Source organism: Zingiber officinale, chromosome 4B, assembly GCF_018446385.1.
Source record: "Zingiber officinale cultivar Zhangliang chromosome 4B, Zo_v1.1, whole genome shotgun sequence".
NCBI lineage: Eukaryota > Viridiplantae > Streptophyta > Magnoliopsida > Zingiberales > Zingiberaceae > Zingiber > Zingiber officinale.
In genome coordinates, this window is record NC_055993.1 from 78,442,010 (window position 1) to 78,462,026 (window position 20,017).

Consider the following 20,017-nt stretch of genomic DNA (forward strand, 5'->3'; position numbering starts at 1 on the left):
TCTGCCTACAAACTTAATCAAAATTCTGCACTATAAGCTTAATCAAAATTCTGCACTATAAGCTTAATCAAATCTGCACTATAAGTTCCACCAAAAATCTGCACTATAAGCTCTAATGAAATCTGCTCTAAAGAAATCTGCATTTTGGATCTTCCAATGCTAAACCATCAAAAATCTGAAAGTAAAGTTTCCATCCTTAATTTCCGTCATCAACATTTGATTATTATCTTTTCTGAATCTAATATTCCTTTAAATTTATGCATTCTCTTCCCATAAATTAATCAATATGATATCTGTCTCATGCTCACTGCATAACAAAACAATTTACTCCTTTCCAAATCTAAATGAACCAAATTTGGTTTCATGGCAGCACCAATCAAACAATAAGGAATAAACTAAACCACATATTCAAATTAATTAAAACCTCTTCTCATCTTCTTTATGAAACTCACGGCAGGAAATCTTCAAAATCATCAATCTTTGCGGCATGCGTCGGAAATCAAGAACACATGAATCCGAAACTACTCTACTGTAGGTGAGGAAGCACTTACCTTGCTTCTTGGACTCATAATCGAACAAGAAGGGCTTCTAGGACCTTAGTCGGTCGCCGGAGACGATGCCCTAACTCCCTTTTGTTTTCTGCCCGAGCTCCGCCGTCGCACGTAGAAGAGAAGGAGAGAATGGTTTAGGTCACGGGAAAACAGAGCATCAACTTATCCCTTTTATAACTTAATATTTATGTTAACTCCTTAAATAAAATTTTCTATCTTTTCTAAACAGATCCGTCCGCTAGGATTCTTGGTCCGCCGGATTCGCCGAAACCTCTGACCGGGTCAGAGGTCGCGGGTTCGATTCCTCAGCCGCCCCTTTTATTCCTATTTATTTTTCTGTTTCCTATTAACTATTACTTAAATAAATTTCATTCCCCATTTTAATCGACAACGCTCACTGGGACACTTGGTCAGCTACGCTTTGCTAAATCTTGACCGGGTCAGAGGTCGCTGGTTCGATTCCTCAGCCGCCCCCTTTTTTATTTCAATTATTTCCTATTCCTCAACTACTGCTTAAATAGATTTTTGCTCCTTCTTTAATTAGCAACGCCTGCTGATACACTTGGTCAGCTGGATTCGTTTAAGAGTTGGCTCGGCCGGAGGTCTTCGGTTCAAATCTTGACTTAGACATTATTTTTGTCGAAACTTCTTTCGTTTAGTAAAAATACTAAACGACCTTCAAAAATTCCATAAAAATACTCTAAAATTTTTTTAAAATCTCTAGAATTTTTCTAAAGCATTTCTAAATATTTTTACGTACTATTAGGACTCGTAATGAGGAATTTTAGGTCGTTACATGAATTTCCCTAAATAATCTTTAAGGTTTAAAATATATACATTACATCCAAAGACTTTAAAATATTTTATGTTAGGAATTTTATTAAAATAAACTTCGTAAGATGTTTTATTTTGACTTTTGTTAATTATAATTCCATTTTGGACATAACAAGTTGTATTAATAGCTTCAGCCCAAAAATATTTAGGTAAATTATATTCATTTAACATTGTTCTTGTAGCTTCTTGTAAAGTTCTATTTTTGCGCTCTACTAGGCCATTTTTTTGTGGAGTTTTTGGGCATGAAAATTCATGGTGATAACCATTTTCTAAGTAAAAATTAGTAAAATATTGATTTTTGAATTCCCCTCCATTATCACTTCTAATTTTCTTAATTTTAACTTCTCTTTCATTTTCTATTTGTTTGCAGAAATTTTTAAATGTCTCAAAAGTTTCAGTTTTATTAGATAAAAATTTAACCCAAGTGTATTTCGAATAATCATTAATAATTAATAATTACTAAGCAGTAGAGGCTTCCATTTAATGATTTTATACCATGAGAGTCAAATAAATCTAGATGTAAGAGTTCAAGTATTTTATTAGTTCTATTTTGATTAGTTAATTTATGAGTTGATTTAATTTGTTTTCCTTTTTGACAAGAATTACAAAACTTATTTTCAGGATTTCCTAATTTTGGTAGACCCTTAACTAATCCATTTTTGTTTAATTTTAATAAATTCCTAATATGGGTGTGAGCTAATCTCCTATGCCACAACCATATATCTTCTTGATGTGTTAAAAAACACTTTGGTAATGTTTTAGGTAGATTAATTGAGTATATATTTTTATCTCTAAATCCTTTTAGTAATATTTTAGCTGAATTATTGTAACTTATTAAACATTAAGAAGAAAGAAATTTAACCTTTAATCCTGAATCACATAATTGACATATACTAAGCAAATTATAATGAAAATGTTCAACAAGCTAAGTAAAACCTTTTTAATTGATATATTATATTGTAATTGAATTTCACCTGTACCAACTACCTTTAGTTTGTCATTGTTTCCAAAGACAACTGATCCTAGGTTTTTGAATTTGATATTGGTAAATTTGTGCTGATCTCAAGTCATATATTTGGAGCAGCCACTGTCCAAGACTCATTTATCCAGAGCTTTGGATTCCTACACAAAATGTAGAATTTAAACCAAAGTTTGGTTAAAAGATGAATATAATTAAGTGGGTAAATTTTTAGAATTTTTGAGTTATATTGTTGAATATAATACTAGGGTTGAATTAGTTTAATTAAGTTTGAATATTATTTAGTGTTTAAAATAATTTTAAGTTTTTAAAAATAATTTAATTAAGTTTTAAAATAATTAAGTTAAAAAAAAATTAAACAAGTTTTAAAATAATTTTTAAATAAGTCTTAAAATAATTTTTTATTAAGTTTTAAAAATAATTTTTAATTAAAATAATTTTTAGTTAAGTCTTAAAATAATCTTTAATTAAGTCTTAAAATAATTTTTAATTAAATTTTAGAATAATTTTTAATTAAATTTTAAAATAATTTTTAATTAAGTTTTAAAAATAATTTTTAATTAAAATAATTTTTAATTAAGTCTTAAAATAATTTTTAATTAAGTTTTAAAAATAATTTTTAATTAAATAATTTCTAATTAAGTTTTAAAATAATTTTTAATTAAAATAATTTTTAATTAAGTCTTAAAATAATTTTTAATTAAGTTTTAAAATAATTTTAATTAAGTCTTAAAATAATTTTTACTTAAGTTTTAAAATAATTTTTAATTAAAATAATTTTTTATTAAGTTTTAAAATAATTTTTAAATAAGTCTTAAAATAATTTTTAATTAAGTTTTAAAATAATTTTTAATTATATATTTTTTAAAAAAATAATAATTGGGTTAATCAAACAGGCTTCCTAAGGATAAGTTTTCAGTTCAGTGACGAAGCATATGACCTTCTTGTATATCAACAGTGGACCACTTGCTGAATACTTTCCAAAATAGTCCTGTTAAAAAAACTTAATATTAAGTTTTAGTCTAATTAGTCTATGTTTGACTGAGATAGCTTCGGTTAGATCTTCTAAGTCTAGTGCACCAAGTAGAATACACAAGATTCAGCCTAGACATGCCTTCGACAAAGCTTCCTTGACGTACTATCATCCCAGTCCATTCTGATACTATGTTGTAAGGTTTGGTAAATTTTTTTAACTAACCGTTCTAAGTAAACCTAATCCTATGTGTGTAACTGTAAGATATTGAAAAATTAAATAATGAATGTTATTGGATGAAAAATCTTATTAGATTTTTCTAGAATTTTTAGAAATTTTTTGGGAATTAAACGGAGTCTGTATGACCTGTTTTGAGGGGATGAATTCGGGGTATAGTAAAAGCCTGTTTGGGATACCCGTTTAAGAGAGAAAATGTTTTATTTATAAATTCATTTTCTTATTATTCTTCCCCAACCCAAATCGCCGATTTCCGACCTTTCTCTTTGCCCCGACGCGAATACCCTTTCTTCTCTCGCCGGTGATTCCTCTGTCCCGATCGTCGACGCCGCCGGTCGACCCTCTGTCTGCTGAGCACCCCAGCTCCTCCGTCGATTGAGCGTGCTTGGTGGTTGTTCACCCTCCCGAGTCGTCGCATCTGCATGGGCAACTCCTCGGTGGAGGGAGGCGAGAGCCGAACCCTAGCCGTCGACCTTCCCTCCAATCACGTGGCGCCACCAGGGCACCGTTGGCACCAACAATGTTCCTCTTTCGCCTTCGACAAGCCGTCGTCGTTCTTTCCCTTTGTCGCTGATCCGTGCCCTTAATCTTCGTCGATTGCGTCGGATCTGTACTTGACATTGCCACTGCTTTCGATTGCCCTAGTGTGGTAGCCGATTTCCTCTGTCTTAGATCGATACCAAAGTGGTCGGAAAGGAAGCTGTAGATCTGATTTGTGGTGAGTGTTATAATGTATTAGATTAGCAAGATTTGATTCATGTTTTGTTTGGATGTTAAGATTAGGTGTGTGATCGATCTTTGTAGCTTCGGCAAGGATTGGACCACTGGTGGCTGGCTGTAGCTACCAGATTTTTCTTTCCGGCTATCCTTCTACTTGCTAGGATTGGTGTGGGACTCTCCTCTTGCTTTGACGTGAAGCTCTCGTCCAGAACTCCTCCAAACCGCATTGTATCAACCGAACAACATGGTTTTGGTCAGAAACCAGAGATCGATTGGGGGTAAGTTGTTAGTTAATGTTATGAATCAAGAATTAGAGTTGAATTCTTGGTTGAGGTGGTATGGATATTGATTTGGGGTGTTTGAATTGAAAGGTGCAGCGGGTTTACTATGGTTTCGGCTATTAGTTTCCAGCAGGATACAACTTCAGTTCTTCAATTGTAGGTCAACAACAATTCATCCGGTTTTAGGTGAGTTTTTGAAGTTAATTTCATGTCTATATTTGGGTGTGATTAGGGTGATGTAGGTTGAATTGATTATGGATTGATTAGTTGAAATGGATGAATTGTGTGGGATTGTTTCATGGTTAAGGAATTGGAAATCGGCTGTGATATATTGATTTGGTTGAGTCTTGGATTGTTTTGGATATGTAGTAGATTTGGAGTTGTAAGTTGTTGTGGTATGGTTGATAAGTTTAGTGGTTTGTGGTAGATGACTACATAATTGTTAATCAAATTCATTGGATTGATATTGTGGTGGTTTGGTTAGTTGTTGATGATGATGTTAGGTTGATGTGGATTTATGATGGAGACTTGATTTTGTGACAGGTTATTGTGGGGCGATATCATTATGAGATGAATTGATATTAGAGAGATGGATTTGTTATTGGATTAAAGGATGTGTTGATTTGAGGGATTAGTCAGAGATCGGATTTGATTGGAGTGAACCTATTGGGTTAGGGATTTTATTTAGCTATTTAATTCATATGAATCTAGCTAAATAAAATATAAACATATTGATTGCTGCAGGATTTGGATTTGGGACGAGCGTCTCGACGTGGGATTTGTGGACACGATCTATGTATAAAGGCGGGTATTTCTTCCTTGGCCTCTTTATAGTTTCTTTGAAACTTAGTGCATGGCTATTATTGGATGAATTAGGCTGCTTTATCTCATATCATGATCGGTTGCTGTTTTTCCTGCATGATACTTATGCTTGACCTTTGTGATGATCTATTTAATTCATATACAGTCTACACTCTTGATATCTACTCTGTTGTGATTACACGTGTAGAGTATGTCTTGTAGGGATTGTCGGGTTGTTGGTATTCCCATGCTGATTGGGTATATGACGTGGATTGTACATAGGTGAGTATGTGTTATAAGAGTCATCTTGTTGATCGTGCATTTACATGTGGTGTGTACATACGCATTTGTCATGTACTTTTGGAGGAGTTGTGTTGATTGTATGTTTGGGGTATATACACATGTCTGTTGTGTTTTTATTGGAGGATACATGTTGATTGTACTTATCTTTAGTGTACATGTGTTTGGTGGGATGTATGGATTTATCATGACGATTATATTCATGTTGTGGAGTGCTTATGTGAAGTTAGAGTTTGCATGGATGATGACAGTGTCTGTATCATGATTATATATATATATATCATGTTCATCATTCATTGCATACTGACGACTATCGTCTCCTTTGTAATTGAGAGGGTTGTCAGTTTTTATAGCTGTCCACTCTACCACTGATGGAGAGTGGTAGCTGGGAGTGGAGCTATGTCCTGTCGCGCTTACTCAGCTGCTCAGTGTTGTCACTCTGTCAGCCTCGACCACTCTAGAGTAGTGGGTCTTGAGGGTACAGTAGTCGGAGAGCTTGAGTTGTGAGTGGTCAGGGACCCTTAGCTATGTAGTTAGATAACTACATAGTATACTGTTGCCTCAGCCGTTTTATAGCGGTTACGTGCGTGAGGCTTGTACGGTTGTCACGGACCCAAGCCTCTCGGCCATACTAGGGTCGTGGTGTCTGGAGAGGTGTCGGGGGTGACCATGGAGCATGCATACGCAGTTATTATTTTTGCATTTGATGCGCGGTGCATCTGCATTTGCACACATGCCTAGTAGTTACTACTTGCATGTGATTGTCGTTGTTGCACTTGTTTGAGATATGATTGTTGCATATGGTTGTCATGCTGCATACATGTAATTTATTTTGCATGTATATGCAGTTGTATTTATATTGCACAGGTGTCATGGGTACGTCTGTTGCATATCCGGTGAGTTTACTGATCATTGTACCATGTGTCGATTCCAGATTGGGTATGTATATGTCATCATGTTAGTTGTGGTTTGTACAGTTTATATGTCAGGTTATTATGTCAGTTATGTTTAGGTGCATTGATTATGATAGTATGATTATGTTCTTTATTCCCTACTGAGACTGTATACTTTTGATCTCTATATTTGCTTATGGACCATGCACTATCTTTTCTATTACCCGCTGAGTTATCTATACTCACCACCGCATGTATACATTTATGTTTTCAGGTAGCTTGTAGATGGTTGGTGTCGCTCGGAGTATCCTGTCTGCCGGGTCCTAAGTCACATCCGAAGATCGTGCTTGTTTTCTTTTGTATATTCTTTTCTTATTTTTTGCATTGTATTTGTGTATAGCCATGTGGCTATCTTATGGTTTTGGTATTGTATTTGTGTTTAAGCCGTGTCGGCTGCATTGTATTTGTTTGTGTTGTGTGGGTTTTCCTTTATTTTTTCGCTGTGTTTTAGTACAGCCGTGTGGGCTGTTTTATATATATAACTGCGTGGTTGTGATTGTTTCATTCTAGCCGAGTGGGCTGTTATTATAACTGCGTGGTTATGTATATAAATATTCCAACCGCATGTGGCTGATGTATTTTGCTTGTATGGATGCTTCAGATTGTCACCGGTACAGAGGAGATGCTGTCGGATTTTTGTCTGGCAGAGACTCCTTTGGGGGTGTCATAATTTAGTGGTATCAGAGCAGGTATGATGCCTGTTATTCATGTTTTTGGATTTTGTGTTTCGATTTTCTTGATGTGACTTTCGGGTTTTGGGAGCAAGCAGTAGCAGGACATCTCCAGGCTATAGGAGGTATGTATGCATATGGTTATCATACATTTCTGTTGGTATATGTACTGCTATCCATGATAGTTTCTTATGACATGTGTATGTACTCTTCTATTAGTACCTGCCTATTTGTTTGTACCATGCATTTCATGTGTTGGGTCAATCACTGATCACGGTTAACCTACTGGAGATCAACGTTTTACAGTCTCAAGGGATTTGTCATATCATACTACTAGTAGTTCTAGTGTCTGTTACTATTAGTTAGTTGAGAGTTAGAGTCACATGCCAGTCTCTATTATTATTAGTTGGGTAGTTGGTGGTGTTTGTATACTTATGTTAACTTAGTTAGTAGAGTATCGATTTACTCTTATTGGTTAGATCAGTTTAGGATTGATTTACCTGATCGACTTGTGCAGTTGTGGATTGACTTATCTTAGTGGGTTTTGTGCTCCTGTTAGTTTCGATCAGTAGAGTACCAGCTTACTCTATTTTAGAGATTCTGTTTTGGGTTATACGTGCTTAGTTAGATATCCTTAGCACATTTGGGTACGTGACTTGTACCGTCGTGGGGAGGACTGAGTTAGCTGTATACCATTGTCAGCTTGGTCAGCCTGTAGAGGATGGTCGTATCCTATTCCATAGGGGCTTTGACCATGGACTGTTTGTACCTGATAGGATGACTTAGAAGGTACGTTTGGATAGGATACCTCCACTGATGTAGAAAAGTGTAAAGCTACCTACTTAACACTTATGAGATACATCCATTACTAGGGTGTATAATTTGGAGAGTACATTTGGATATATGATTTGTACTGACGTGAGAGAGTTGAAGTTAGCTGCTTAACCTTTACGTGATCCGGTACCACGTGAAGGAAGAAGCAGAGAATGTTTTTGGAGATCAGGTCATCACTTAGTGATTTCCTTGAGGTGTTTGGAGAGAGAGAGTAGTTCTCTACTTCTTCGTTAGCATGATGGTTTATAAGGCGATGATTAATTGACTCGCCTAACGTTGTTCCATGGGAGATCCTGACTCATGGATTGACTAGATATGATTAGATATCCTTGATATACTTAGTGATATGTAGCCCGCAATGGTGCGGAGGAAATGATATTAGTTGAGTAATACCTAGGAGTTTGGATCATAACTAGGTATGATTTCAGATGATGATCTTTGAGGGGTAGAGCGTCGATTTACAGCTATTTTGACCAGCTACCTAGGATAGAGGATTCGATCTTCCATCAGCTTTTGTCGAGGGGATTATATAGGATGATTATGAGGGTGATGGAGATACTCTTTTGATGGGTAGACTCTTAGGCAGGAGATTGTATGACCCTTTGACTTTGCATTGACATTCCTTTACTATGGATATTTGATTATCAGAAAGGATGAGATGATGAGATTTGGCAGACCTTTTTGGATACGTTTAGTTTGTTGGTAGTGGGGGTTGAAGGTTGGATACTTTCCTTTGACTCTATCTTTGCTTAGGAGACTATATGGTATGATTAATTGATATTGAGAATGATTTTGATTGGTGGATATTGGGAGATCAGGTGTGGTGATATGTTGTCCTTTGATGATCTATTAGGGGATGTTTGATTTGATGATTTATTATTTGATATTTGATGTTGATAGCGACATGGGGAGTAACACTTGTGTGATAATTATGGATTTGGTGATTTATAGTTGGTGATCAGATCATAGATTTGTTGGGGATCTTATGGTTGAGAGTGTCTGTTGTATGGGTATTATGAGTCCTTGGTGTTACCATTTAGGCATATCGTGCCCTAGATGTTTTTATGGACTCGATGTATTTGGTATTCTTAGGGTTTGGATCAGCTTTCATTGTCTTTATTGGCGATGTTGTGATATATTCCCGATCTGAGGTGGATTTATAGGAGATAGAGGTTGTTACTAGTTGAGAGTAGTCGTAGCCTATACAGGAGACTCGTAGCTTCCTGGGTCTGATTGGATATTACTGGAGATTAGTTGAGGGTTTCTCTAGCATTATGCAGTTGACTGGACTATCTAGGAAGGAAATAGAACTTTCTTGGACGGAGGCTTACGAGATCAGTTTTGGGAGTTGAAACGAGAAGTTGTTAACTGCACTGTCTTAGTTGTACTTTCTAGTGTAGACGGATTTGTACTCTACACAGATGTATCGTATCTGGGAGTCGGTGCAATTTCGATATAGCATGAGCGGAGCATTCTCGTGCTAGTAGTGAGAATTCTCGTGTAATGAGAATGAGATTCTTTATTTTCGTGGGAGATCATGTGTGTTCCCGAGTCACTTCTTATCCGGGAGGAGTTACTGCAGGAAACACCTTGATCTGGATTTGCGATACATTCGGGTGACATCTGATGTGTGGAGACATTGGAGCACTCTTATTGGTAGAACGATATGAAGAAAGACATCGTGGATTTTGTAACTTGATGTCTATTATGTCAGCAAGTGGAGGCAGAACATCAGAGATTAGTAGGATTGCCTTCGTTGATTTGGATACTAGAGTGGAGTTGGGAGCATGTTATGACGGATTTTGTTGTGGGATTATCCAGGACTTGGAGAGAATATGATGGTTTGGGTAATCATTGTGGGGCGACGACTTGCTCCCTAGCTATCGATTTGTAGGACAGATTCTTTTGGATTGAGTATTAGGATTATACTGTGGAGAGATTACCGGACCTTATGGTATATCTCTGAGGGTTGTATTGGATGGAGATCAGCGATTTCACCTCATGGTTTTGACTGTGGTTATAGTAGATTTTGGATTAGGAGTTTCACTTTAGTATAGATTTTCATCTCAGACTGATGGATAGTTTGAGCACCCTATACAGATGTTAGAAGATTTGTTGATAGTGGATTATGGATTTCAGAGGTAGTTGATTTAGCCACAGTTGGTTAGGCAGTAGTATGAGAGTAGTGGAAGTAGCGGAAGTAGGGTGAGCTAATAACCCACAAAGTCATCCTTTAGGGTTGCAGATTTGTTTATGATACTTGGATGGAGTGGAGTATAAGGTTGTTGCTTAGTGGTTACCCTTGAATGAGGATCCCTGAATTGACCAGTAAATTTGGGGACCAAATTTTTATTAGTGGGGGAGAATGTAAGATATTGAAAAATTAAATAATGAATGTTATTGGACGAAAAATCTTATTGGATTTTTCTAGAATTTTTAGAAATTTTTTGGGAATTAAACGGAGTCTGTATGACCCATTTTGAGGGGATGAATTCGGGGTATAGTAAAAGCCTGTTTGGGATACCCGTTTAAGAGAGAAAATGTTTTATTTATAAATTCATTTTCTTATTATTCTTCCCCAACCCAAATCGCCGATTTCCGACCTTTCTCTTTGCCCCGACGCGAATACCCTTTCTTCTCTCGCCGGTGATTCCTCTGTCCCGATCGTCGACATCGCCGGTCGACCCTCTGTTTGCTGAGCACCCCAACTCCTCCGTTGATTGAGCGTGCTTGGTGGTTGTTCTCCCTCCCGAGTCGTCGCATCTGCACGGGCAACTCCTCGGTGGAGGGAGGCGAGAGCCGAACCCTAGCCGTCGACCTTCCCTCCAATCACGCGGCGCCACCAGGGCACCGTTGGCACCAACAATGTTCCTCTTTCGCCTTCGACCAGCCGTCGTCGTTCTTCCCCTTTGTCGCTGATCCGTGCCCTTGATCTTCGTCGATTGTGTCGGATCTGCACTTGACATCGCCATTGCTTTCCGATGCCCTAGTGTGGTAGCCGATTTCCTCTGTCTTAGATCGATACCAAAGTGGTCGGAAAGGAAGATGTAGATCTAATTTGTGGTGAGTGTTATAATGTATTGGATTAGCAAGATTTGATTCATGTTTTGTTTGGATGTTAAGATTAGGTGTGTGATCGATCTTTGTAGCTTCGGCATGGATTAGACCATTGGTGGCTTGCTGTAGCTACCAGATTTTTCTTTCCGGCTATCCTTCTACTTGCTAGGATTGGTGTGGGACTCTCCTCTTGCTTTGACATGAAGCTCTCGGCCAGAACTCCTCCAAACCACATTGTATCAACCGAACAACATGGTTTTGGTCAGAAACCAGAGATCGATTGGGGGTAAGTTGTTAGTTAATGTTATGAATCAAGAATTAGAGTTGAATTCTTGGTTGAGGTGGTATGGATATTGATTTGGGGTGTTTGAATTGAAAGGTGCAGCGGGTTTACTATGGTTTCGGCTATGAGTTTCCAGCAGGATACAACTTCAGTTCTTCAATTGTAGGTCAACAACAATTCATCCAGTTTTAGGTGAGCTTTTGAAGTTAATTTCATGTCTATATTTGGGTGTGATTAGGGTGATGTAGGTTGAATTGATTATGGATTGATTAGTTGAAATGGATGAATTGTGTGGGATTGATTCATGGTTAAGGAATTGGAAATCGGCTGTGATATATTGATTTGGTTGAGTCTTGGATTGTTTTGGATATGTAGTAGATTTGGAGTTGTAAGTTGTTGTGGTATGGTTGATAAGTTTAGCGGTTTGTGGTAGATGACTACATAATCGTTAATCAATTTCATTGGATTGATATTGTGGTGGTTTGGTTAGTTGTTGATGATGATGTTAGGTTGATGTGGATTTATGATGGAGACTTGATTTTGTGACAGGTTATTGTGGGGTGATATCATTATGAGATGAATTGATATTAGAGAGATGGATTTGTTATTGGATTAAAGGATGTGTTGATTTGAGGGATTAGTCAGAGATCGGATTTGATTGGAGTGAACCTATTGGGTTAGGGATTTTATTTAGCTATTTAATTCATATGAATCTAGCTAAATAAAATATAAACATATTGATTGCTGCAGGATTTGGATTCGGGACGAGCGTCTCGACGTGGGATTTGTGGACACGATCTATGTATAAAGGCGGGTATTTCTTCCTTGGCCTCTTTATAGTTTCTTTGAAACTTAGTGCATGGTTATTATTGGATGAATTAGGCTGCTTTATCTTATATCATGATCGGTTGCTATTTTTCCTGCATGATACTTATGCTTGACCTTTGTGATGATCTATTTAATTCATATATAGTCTACACTCTTGATATCTACTCTGTTGTGATTACACGTGTAGAGTATGTCTTGTAGGGATTGTCAGGTTGTTGGTATTCCCATGCTGATTGGGTATATGACGTGGATTGTACATAGGTGGGTATGTGTTATAGGAGTCATCTTGTTGATCGTGCATTTACATGTGGTGTGTACATATGTATTTGTCATGTACTTTTGGAGGAGTTGTGTTGATTGTATGTTTGGGTATATACACATGTCTGTTGTGTTTTTATTGGAGGATACATGTTGATTGTACTTATCTTTAGTGTACATGTGTTTGGTGGGATGTATGGATTTATCATGACGATTATATTCATGTTGTGGAGTGCTTATGTGGAGTTAGAGTTTGCATGGATGATGACGGTGTCTGTATCATGATTATATATATATATATCATGTTCATCATTCATTGCATACTGACGACTATCATCTCCTTTGTAGTTGAGAGGGTTGTCAGTTTTTATAGCTGTCCACTCTACCACTGATGGAGAGTGGTAGCTGGGAGTGGAGCTATGTCCTGTCGCGCTTACTCAACTGCTCAGTGTTGTCACTCTTTCAGCCTCGACCACTCTGGAGTAGTGGGTCTTGAGAGTACAGTAGTCGGAGAGATTGAGTTGTGAGTGGTCAGGGACCCTTAGCTATGTAGTTCGATAACTACATAGTATATTGTCGCCTCAGTCGCTTTATAGCGGTTACGTGCGTGAGGCTTGTACGGTTGTCACGGACCCAAGCCTCTCGGCCATACTAGGGTCGTGGTGTCTGGAGAGGTGTCGGGGGTGACCATGGAGCATGCATACGCAGTATTATTCTTGCATTTGATGCGCGATGCATCTGCATTTGCATACATGCCTAGTAGTTACTAGTTGCATGTGATTGTCGTTGTTGCACTTGTTTGAGATATGATTGTTGCATATGGTTGTCATGCTGCATACATGTCATTTATTTTACATGTATATGCAGTTGTATTTATATTGCACAGGTGTCATAAGTGGGTTTGTTGCAGATCTGGTGAGTTTACTGATCATTGTACCCGGTGTCGTTTCCAGATTGAGTATGTGTTTATCATTTTGTCAGTTGTAGTATGCACAGTTTTTGTATGTCAGTTATTATTAGTTTGCGAATGTCAGTTATGATCGTTGTAGTTGTGTTCATTGGATATGTTAGTATGATCATGCTCTTTATTCTCTACTGAGATTGTATACTTTGATCTCCATGGTTATTTATAGACCATACACTATCCTTCCACTAATAAACACTCCTTTTCGGTAACTTCCGAAGGCGGAGAAGCCCTACAAGACTCTCAATACAAGTAGAAGAAAGGGTAGTAAAGAATAAGCAAAATTTACAAGGGATGCAGTAAAAACCTAGCTTCTTCTTCTTCTCGTTGCAACTCGCCTCTTGACTTGGATGAACCTCCAAGAACCTTCAAGAACTGGCGATGAGGAGCTTAGAGAGTGCTGGGGAGGAGCTGTGATGAATCTGGAATGAATCGGTGAAGTTATGCTGAAGGAATGCCGCAACAGCTATATATGGCGCTAACGGTCGAATCTCAATCGATTGGATTGCTCCCAATCGATTGGGAGGCTTTGGATCGATCCACGGATCGATCCAGAGCGCCTCGTGCTCTGAAAAAATGCCTGGATCGATCCAGCGCTTATCGCGCAAGCAGCAGCGTCCCAATCGATCCAGCGATCGATTGAGACCTCTGGATCGATCCGATCGATCCAACATTTCCGAAGTCGAGCACTGGATCGATCCAGCGATCAATCGGAGGCTGGATCGATCCAGCGATCGATCCGGAGGCTTTTGTTCGCGAAACATTTGGATCGATCGATCAATCCACTGATTGATTCAGCTCTTGGTTTTTACCCAAAACCAAGTCCCAAGCCTCCCAAACCAACATCCGGTCAACCATGACTTGTTGGTACATAAAACCTAGCATCCGGTCACCCTTGACCAGTTAGGACTCTCTCACCAAGTGTCCGGTCAATCTCTTTAACCCATTTGGACTTTTTTTTTCTTCTTGCCAAGTATCCAGTCAATCCCTTTGACCTACTTGGTCTTTTCTTCCTTGTGCCAAGTATCCGATCAATCCCTTTGACCTACTTGGACTTTTCACCAAATGTCTGGTCAACCTTGACCCATCTGGATTTCCCTTGCCTGGCTTCACTCACCAGGACTTTCATACTGCCTAGCTTCACTCACTAGGACTTTCTCTTCTGCCTGGCTTCACTCACTAGGACTTTCATACTGCCTAGCTTCATTCACTAGGACTTTCTCTTCTGCCTGGCTTCACTCACCAAGACTTTCCAACTGCCTGGCTTCACTCACCAGGACTTTCACCTAGCTTCACTCACTAGGACTTTCCTCGTCAAGTATCCAGTCAACTTTGACCTACTTGACTCTTCTTCATCCACACTGATTAGTCCTGATCAGACTCTTCCCACATAGACAACTGCACCTACATTGTCCATGTGTCTACCTGTATTGTCAAACATCGAAACCATGACCAAGACTCAAGCTTGGTCAACTAGGTCAACCTTGACCTGACGGATATTGCACCAACAATCTCCCCCTTTTTGATGTTTGACAATACCACATGTTGAGTTAGGAAATTAGACTATCCCATAGCCTCAACTCCCTTCATGCCAATATATGAATGATGGTTTCCTTCATTCTCCTCCTTTTCTAGAGGGCAGACTCCCCCTTTAGGTAATGAAGACCTAACTTAACCATACATTCCCCCCCTATTGGCATACATCACAAACATGCCCCCATCTATGGGCACACATCAATAACTTAACTTGTTGAATAACTCTCCCCTTTGAGACTCTCCCCCTAAAGAGTTGCTCATCGTTGTTCACAACTTCACTTGTTGTGATCAACACGATAAAGAAGGTCTCATACCCTTCATTTATCCTAAAATCTACATTCTCCCCAATGAAGTCAAATACCCATCCTTGAGCATTTTGAACGTGTCACAACTTGTAACCACTTGAACAATGAGGATATGCACTCCCCATTAAAGTTCCAACGCTCAACCTTGAGCATTTAAAAAAAAAAAAAAAAAGGTTAACCACCTTCCAAGGTTCATGAAAAATAATTTTTCATGTCTTTAAAGAGTCCCTCCCCCTAAAGACATGGTGGTAACTTCTGTCATTACACCAACATTGACTTGGAATCCCTAAACCTTTAGGAAATCCAAATTTAGAAGTTTTGAGGTTCAAATGTTCAAAATTTGAAACAAACCTCAACCTAAACTTCAATTTAGTCTTCCTTAACCAATCCATCCTTGTTTTCAACATGAAAACACCCTTTTTATATATACAAATATATTTTGAGGGGTTTGGAATGATTATATTGACTAAACAAGGTTCAAAATGCTGAAATCAGGCTTTCTCAGCTAAAATCAGCATCTTCGATCGATTGGAGTTGGGTTCCAATCGACTGAACCCTGCTGAATCGATCCACTAATCGATTCAGTCTTCTTGGATCGATCAGTTGATCGATCCAGCGAGCTTCTGCTCACGAGAAATACCTTCTCAATCGATCGGCTGATCGATTGAGGCACTCCAATCGATCCACTGATCGATTGAAGGCCTGAAATTGCTGAAATTCAATTTCAGGCAATTTCAGAAACCCCTAGAAAATTCTACAAAATTCCAAAAATCGTAAAAATTTGTGTAGACATTATTTAGGGTATAATTTATCATGGAAAAATAGTTTTCTATGAAAATACATCATATTTTCAAAGATTTACACAAACTTGAGAACTTGCAAAAACTTTAGTGTTTTCTTCAAGTTTGTGTCTAACTATTCAATGGTTATTACTATCAAAAGATAGCCTTCACCAAGGTTTCCAAAATTATTTTAAAATATTTTCAAAACCAATATCCCACCATGTTCCTTGGGCTTAATGCACATGACTTGTACATTAGCTTTCCCAATGATGAGAAAACACATAACTATGTGTTTTGATGAACCTAAAACTCAAAAGAATGCACTAAATCAACATCTTGAGTTTTGTTCATCTTCCTAACATCTCACTTGTACCTAATGTGCACTAAAACACATACAAGTCACCTTATAGTCCTTGTGAGATGTGAGATTTTGGTTTTGCCCTATTCTAGGGATCATGCATATATATCTAGGCATTTTAGAGATATTAGACATCCACCTAGGATGTCACTTGTTAATAAGTATTGTTAAATGTCATTTGTCCCTAATTACAAGGAATTAAGCTTAATGCATGAATATGTTATGGCATACATCAAAAGGAAATAATTTTTCAAACGAAAATATCCTATAACTACATGATGTATGAATGTCATGACATGGTATTTTTGGATTTTTTATAATAAAACATGAATGCAAAAATAGACATGATGTCATGACATATGATGGGCAAACAATCATGGCAAGGTTTAGCATAAATAAAATATACCTAGATTGCCTATCTAAGTATCCTTAACCACTTAGCTATCTCCACTTGTTTTAACTTAAAACGTTAAACCTAGATTGCCCTAAATGCCAAAACCTAAATTGTCATTTCTATTTCTCTTGATTTGTTTATGCCACTTAAAAATTAAGCATATCCTCAAATGTTGGCATATTCCATTTTTCCTCGAGAGTAAGCACATAAATCAAGGCCCGGAGTGCCTTAAATTCTTAAGAGAATATCAAAATCCCAACTTGGTATTTCTCTAGATTTTCCCAATTTATGCCATTAAAGATAAGATCAAATTTTCCACCATTAGGCATATTTTACTCTTTCAAAGAGTAAATAATAATTCCATTTCATTTTCAAAGGTTAACAAAAACCTTGAAAATGCTCCTTGAGTGTCAATTTCCTCAAAGTTGGGTTAACTACCCTTCTAATCGGAGTTGACACTCTCTAACCCATCTATGGGGTAGAGAAGATGCTCCTAGGAACCCAACACCTATTGGTGCTCTTTGGATGCTCTAGGTACTCACTAGGGATTACTTCCCTAGATACCTTCCTAGTGACCTTGTTGGGCTTCTTAGAAGCCTTGGTCACATTTTCTAGGTCAACTCTAGGGATAGCCTCCCTTGTGACCTTGTTAGTGACTTTCTTAGACTTCTTAGAAGTCTTAGTCACATTTATCGCAAAAATACTCTTAGGGATGACTTCCCTAGTATTCTTGGCTTGACCACTGGACCTAGGGTTTGTTCCATAACTATATGGAACTCTATGGTACGAGGGCACATCCTTCTTAGCCTTTGGTTTGTATCCCAACCCTCTATGGCCATTGGATGACTTTGATTTTCCTAGCCCTAGGTATTTCTCATTTTGCCCTTGTAGGATATTTTCCATCCTTTTTAGGGTCTTTTCCATTTTATCAAGTATTGACCTCAAGACTTGATTTTCTATCACTAAGTCCTTAGTTTTTGGTTTTCCATTAAATTTATGAGCATTTTTATTTCTAGGCTTGTAGCTAAGGTCCTTAGTGTGATTGCCTAGATTTTTATCTACCTTCCTAATCCTAAGTGTGGTAGTTTTAGCATGGTAAGCTACATTATTTTCCTTAATTTTACAATGCTCTCTATTCTTATGGTAAATAGCATTAAAATGATATAAGTTAGAACTAGCATGCTTTTTACCATAATGTAAAGGGGTAGGCTCAATAAAAGTTACCTTCCCTTTTACCTTAGAGGCTCCCCCTTGATTTGAGCTTCCTCCTTGAGCCTTGACCATCTTCTTCCCCTTAGGGCATTGACTCCGGTAATACCCCTTTTGATTGCAAGAGAAGCACACAATGTGCTCCTTGCTCTTCTTTGTTCCGGGGATGGTCTCCTTTGGCTTCTCCTTGCCCTTAGGTGTCACTTGGCCCTTCTTCTTGGCCAATTTAGGGCACTTGCTTTTGTAGTGCCCATGTTCCCTACATTCAAAACATATAATATGATTCTTATTATTAATTGAACTATTTATACCTTCTTGTGTAGGGGTGGCACTTGCTCCTCCATTTAATATGAATGTAGAGGCTTCCTCTTGATCCGAAATCGATTTCCCTCCAATTGATTTATCTTGACTTGTGGAGGTGGAAGCTTCTTCATCCTCTTCTTCTCTTGACCCGGATGTGGAGGATTCTCCTTCTTCTTGATCCGGTGTCACCAAGAGTTGCTCCCCCTCAATCCTAGAGGTGGAGGCTTCACCTTCTTCTTCATCCTCTTGTACATGAAACAAGGAATATGCTCCTTCCTTGCTCTTTTGATTACACTCCCTTGAGAATGAAGCTTCTTGGATTTCCTCTTCTTCGGAAGTTGAGCATCTCTCAACTTCGGAGTCCTCCTCTTGATCTTGCTCCAATGAGTCACCCTCTTTGGATTCTTCTTGGTTAGGTACAGTGGAGGGGATCTCTTCATGAGCCTTTTCCAATTTGCTCCATAGCTCTTTGGCATCTTCAACTTCTCCAATTTTCTCCAAGATGTTGCTCGGCAATAGATTGACCAAAAGCTTGGTCACTTTGTCATTGGCCTCACATCTTTGGATTTGTTCTTGGCTCCATTTGCTCCTTTTGAGAACTTTGCCCTTTGAATTCCTTGGAGCCTTAAAACCTTCCATTAGAGCAAACCATTGCTCTATCTCCATCATCAAGAAATTTTCAATTCTTGATCTCCAAGAATCGAAGCTTGTGGATGTGTATGGTGGAGCCACCCTTGTATCAAATCCAAGTCCATCTTGGAATTGCATCTTGAAGTTGAGCTTCTTGAATTCTTTGACTTTGATGAATTTGCTCCAACTTCTTCACCCTCTAGCTTTGCTTGTTATGTTTGCCCCTTCCGGGTGATTCGGTGAAGAGCAACTGGCTCGATACCACTTGTTAGGACCGAAAAGTAGCTAGAGGCGTGTGCTCGTCGTGCTTCGTTGCTTGTTTCTTCAAAGTGATGCGCAGCGGAATACAAAGAAACAAACTACAACAATGCTAACAATAGGATTTTACTTGGTATCCACCTCACAAGAGGTGACTAGTCCAAGGATTCACGCACACACACACACCTCCACTAATAAACACTCCTTTTCGGTAACTACCGAAGGCGGAGAAGTCCTACAAGACTCTCAATACAAGTAGAAGAAAGGGTAGTAAAGAATAAGCAAAAGCTTACAAGAGATGCAGTAAAAACCCTAGCTTCTTCTTCTTCTCGTTGCAACTCGCCTCTTGACTTGGATGAACCTCCAAGAACCTTCAAGAACTGGCGGTGAGGAGCTTAGAGAGTGCTGGGGAGGAGCTGTGATGAATCTGGAATGAATCAGTGAAGTTATGCTGAAGGAATCGCACGCCAACAGCTATATACGACGCCAACGGTCGAATCCCAATTGATTGGATTGCTCCCAATCGATTGGGGAGGCTTTGGATCGATCCACGGATCGATCCAGAGCGCCTCTGTGCTCGAAAAATGCGGATCGATCCATTGATCAATCCAGGGCTTATCGCGCGAAACGCGGCGTCCCAATCGATCCGCCGATCGATTGAGACCTCTGGATCGATCGATCGATTGATTGGGAAGCTTTCTGTGCAATCGAGAATTCT